Here is a 5,493-nt window from a genome sequence, read left to right on the forward strand (position 1 = left end):
AGTTGGGAATAAAATATATAATAGCTATATGGCTGATATTATTTTAGATATGACTGTTTTCATCAAAATGTAAAATATTTGAACCAGCAACTCCATCCTAGAAACATTCTTCAATATTTACAGAAGTGCATCAACATATATAATCTTCACAGCACATTTTGTAACAATAAAGATAAATGTTTAGTGGTCGGAGAATAGTTAGAGAAATTGTAAGGTTTCCATATAAGGGGATTGCTCATTTGGCCATTAAAAATTATAAGGAGATTTCTCTTTCTAACCAATATACAGAATTAAGGGTTAGATTTACCCTCAGTGTAAAATAACAACACAAAACAAACAAGTAAAATATGGAAAAATATGTGAAACAATGACTTTTAAGACATAAGAATCAGGCAACAAAAGATAATGATCTCCAAGAAAAGAAACAAACAGTCCTATGATTGCCCTATTGTACTGCCTTAGAAGAATTTCTTGACTTTTACACAAGAATTGAATAACTAGATTGAGTTTATGTGACTCCCTCAGCTCAGGAACCAGTAATATGCCAGTAAAGCAGTATTTACTGGATTATTTATAGCACTAAATGCCTATGCTAGATCAGAAGAAAGGTCTCAATTAATGATCACAGTTTCCACTGAGATAGAAAATGGATAGCAATTTAAACCCAAGAGAAAGGAAATAAAGATCAGAGTATAAATTGAGGGAAAAAAAAGAATAGAGAAAAATCAATGAAACCAAAAACTTGTTCTTAGAGATGATCAATAAAATTGACAATCCTTTAACCAGACTGACCAGGTAAAGGAGAATATAGGTACAAATTATCAATATTAGCAATGAGAGGGATTTTGCCATTACAGACACTACTGGTAGTAAAAGGACAATCAGAGAATACTATGAACAATATTATACCAATCAATTAAAAGAGGTTAATCTCCAGATCTCATTCAAGAAGAAAAAGGTAACCTGAGTAGTCCTAGGTCTATGGAAGTAACAGAATTTTAATTAAAAACCTTCCCACAAATAAACTAAAGATTCAGGTTGTTTCATTGTTGAATTCAATGAAACATTTAAAGAATAAACAATATCCATTTCTACACAAACTCTCCAGAACATTGAAAAGAAAGAAATATCTCTCAACTTACACAGGGCACTAGAAAAGCACAACACAATATACTCTATGAACATAGACACAGAAGTTCTAAAAAAAATTTTAGCAAGTCAATTCCAACAATAGGTGAAAAGGATATCAAAAGATGCAGCAATTCAAGATTGGTTTAACATCCAAAAATCAATCAATGTAATTCATCATTTTAACAAATGAAATCATAAGATCATCTAAGTAGACATCAAAACAACATTTGACAAGATCTAACATCCACTCTTCTGCTTAAAAAATGTATCTCACCTGATAAAGGGCCTCTGTGAAAAAAGCCTATGAGTGTCATATTAATGATTAAAGATTGAGTGCTTTCCTTCTCGGATCAGGAACAAGACAAAGTTTTTCTCTTCTTCTCTTGACCTGGAAATCAACCTGTGGAGAACTGACATAAAAAAATGAGTCTTAAATAAATATAATTGATATGGCTCTACGTTTATTTAATGCCAATAATTTATCATTGAATTGAGTAGAGCTACAGTGTGATCAGGCAAGGGAAATAAATAAAACTCATCTATATTGAAAAGAAAGTAAAACAGTCTTTATTCACAGACAACATGAATTATGACCTGGAAGGTACTAGATTCCAATGGAAACTCCTAGAATTAATGAATTATTTTAGCAAGGTTGAAAGATAGAAATCAATATTAAAAATCAGTTATAGCCGGGTGTGGTGGTGCATGCCTGTAATACCAGCTGCTCTGAAGGTTGATGCAGGAGAATCACCAATTCCAAGCCAGCTTCAGCAAAAGTGAGGTGCTAAGCAACTCAATGAGACCCTCTCTCTAAATAAAATACAAAATAGGGCTGGATATGTGGCTCAGGGGCTGAGTGCCCCCTGAGTTCAATCCCCAGTACCCCCCACCAAAAAAAAAAAAAAATGTCTACATATTGGTAACAAGCTATTAGAACTTAAAATTTTAAAACAATACGATTTAGAAGAGAATTTTAAAACTATGAATACTTGGGGATCTTTCTGACAAAAAGTGTGTAAGACTCTGTACACAAAAACCTCAAATGTTATTGAGAGAAATTAAAGAAGACTTAAATAGAGAGATGTATCAATTAAGTTCCTGGATTTGAAGACTCAATATTTTCTAAATATACCAAATTGGTTTCTAGATTCAAAGTCCTTGCCAGAAAAATACCAGCAACATTTTTATAGATATTCACACGTTTGTTCTAAAATTAATAAGGAAATGAAAGAAATCTAGAATAGACAATTAAGTGATTAAAAGAATTTCAAAAAGGAAGAACAAATTAAAGTGTCTAAACTACCTGATTTCAATACTTATTTTGAATTATATAAATCAAGACAATGTGATATTGGCATAAAATAGGCAAAGATGTCAAAGAAACAATAGAATGTAAAAATACACATGCAAAGATAACTGATTTTCTATAAAGGTTTAAAGACAATTCAAAAGGGGAAAATACTAATCTTTTAAACATCAGTGCTGGAATTAATTCATATATATGAAAAAATGAACTTTGACTTATACCTTGCACCATATACAAAGATGATCTCAAATGTATCATTAGAATTAAGTATGAAATCTAAATCTACAGTGCTGAGGATGTATCTCAGTGACAGAGCACTTGCTTACCATGAACGAGGCCCTAGGTTCAATCCCCAGCACAGCAAAAAAAGAAACAAATCTAAATCTATAAACCATATAGGCAAAAATATAGGAAAAAAAAGTCTCTGTGATCCTGGCTTAGACAAAGACTTGTTAAATTTAATATCAAACAGATTATCCATAAAAGAACAAAGTGATAAGCTAAATTTCATCAAAATTAAAATGCCTGTTCTTCAAAAGACACAGAGTCATATCACACACTGGGAAAAAATAGCTACAAATCACATATCCATATCACATGTAACTGGAGTATATAAAGAATTATCTAGATACAGTAATGAAAAAACAAATAGCACAATTAAAACTGGAAAAGTGTTTGAAAAGGCACTTTATCTAAGAAGATTACAGCTCAATGGTAAATGAGCATGTGAAAAAAATGTTTTAGGGAGATGTAAAATAAAACTACAATGATTCACTGTAAGATTGAGCACACTAAGTGCAAATGAGAATGTGGAGTAACTGGAACTTCAATATACTACTGGTAGGAAAGTTGTCCAACTCTTGGGAAATACATTGGCAGTCTTTTTAAAAAAGTTACAAACATATACCTATGTATCATCCTTAAAGAAAAAGGGGACAGTAAAAACCATGTGCCTCAATGATCCCTTTCTGTTTCCTAAAACCTAACCATACAGTTAAGGGAATAATGAGAACAAACCAGGGCCAGAATGTCCAGACGCATATTATCTTTTTTTTTTTTTTTTTTGTACCAGGGATTGAATCCAAGGGTGCTCAACCACTGAGCCACATTTTTAGTTTTTATTTTGTGACAGGGTCTCACTAGGTTGCTTACAGCCTCACTAAGCTGCTGAGGCAGGCTTGAAATCTGTAGATCCTCCTGCTTCAGCCTCCTGAGCTGCTGGGGATTATGGGCATGCACCACCATGCCAGCCCAGACACAAATTATCTTGAAGGACCCTGGCTTTCTCCTATGCACACTGGAAACTAGGGAAAGTGAGTGCCATCTGTGTGAATGTATGCTAGGACAGTTGCTCCTTGGTATACTAGTCATATAAACAAACTAAGCAAGGTGATGCTAACGATGTTACTGCTTCTGCAGGGTAACATGGAAAAGTCCTCTTCACAGTGGCAACTGCAACAAACTGAGGACACTATGGAAAGATATGTGTCACTTGCCAATCTAACCACCACAGGAAAAAAATGCCATGAGGGAGAGGAGGTACTACTTGGTGGAGCAGCTTGAGTTGCAGAGGTGCTATCTGTTCCACATATCACCAATGGACCTTGCCAATAAGCATTTCTCCATTAAAACATTATGCTTCATACATCATATCTGGATATTTTATTTGATCTTTCAGCAGCCTATCCCACTGCTCTGGCAGCTATTCCACTCCTATGTACAGTATATGTCCATAAAAATATAACATATAAACAAAGTGTATGTCCATGCAAAAAATGTAAACAATAGCCTGGTGCAGTAGCCTACACCTGTAATCCCAGCTGCTCAGGAGGCTGCGACAGGAGGACTGCAAGTTTAAAGCCAGCCTCAGCAACTTAGACCTTAAGCAAGTTAGTGAGACTCTGTCACAAAATAAAAAATAAAAAGGGCTGGAGATGTTGTTCAGTGGTTAAGTGCCCCTGGGTTCAATCCCCAGGGCAAAAAAAAAAAAAAAAAGTAAACAGTAATCTCCACAGCAGCAGTTATCAGGTGAATGTATAAACAAACTGTCATATATGCATACAATAAAGTAATACTCAGCAATAAAAAAGAGAGAATGATACACCCAACAACATGGGTACATCTCAAAACAATTTTGATTAGTACAAAAAGTCAGACAAAAAGTACACACTGTATTATTCAACTTATGTAATAGGAAATACAAACTAATCTCTAATATCAGGAAGCAAGTAGGGGAGAAGTCTGAAATAGGAATTAGAGAAGGATAGAAAGACATACAGAAATTTGGGGAAGATGTGTCAACTGTATGTTTACTATCTTAATTGCACAGATGTTATCAAGGGTGTCAAAACTGGTCAAATTATATCCTTTAGCTATGTACAATTTATTTTGCCAATTATACATCACTAAAACTGTTCATAAAAAGTATATGTGGCATCTGTGTATGTCCCTATGGAACTATGTCCTGATGTATTAAGAGGGGAAATTCTTTACATATAGTTTGATCTCATATTTTGAAAAAATAATGAATAAGACAGTTTGAAACTCTTTAGCTCTCGCTATATACTTATGTATTGGAAGGTTGATAGTTTGCCCAACGAACTATTGCAGTGATTATCTCTGAGGTGTGGCACTTGACAGGAAGTGATATAGACATGTTTAACACGGAGCTGCTATCACTTCTGATAAAGTCACTTTGATAAAGTCAGAAAGTTTCCTTTCAGGTTTCTTGTATGTTGATAAAGGGACTCGCTTTTTGGTCAGTCTAAGTTCGAGACAATGGAATGGGTCACTTCTTTCTGGAGAGAACAGACATCTATTTGTCTTGATAAGTGGTCCCAAAAATTTATCTGAAGACTCAGGAAACTCCCTGCTAGTCACCTTTGGCGTGTCCTGGAACCTCAGCAAACCTTCAAATAACAACAACCGACGAAGAAAAGCGAGAGCAGGAAAGTCCACACCTTCCCAAGTCCATGCCTTCCCTGAGGCGCTAACTAGACGCGTGCGCAGTGGTCTGGGGGGCTCTTGGGGCGGAGCGATGAGAAGGGGGCGGGGCG

The sequence above is a fragment of the Marmota marmota genome, unplaced genomic scaffold (assembly GCF_001458135.2).
Source record: "Marmota marmota marmota unplaced genomic scaffold, marMar, whole genome shotgun sequence".
In the NCBI taxonomy this organism is placed as follows: domain Eukaryota; kingdom Metazoa; phylum Chordata; class Mammalia; order Rodentia; family Sciuridae; genus Marmota; species Marmota marmota.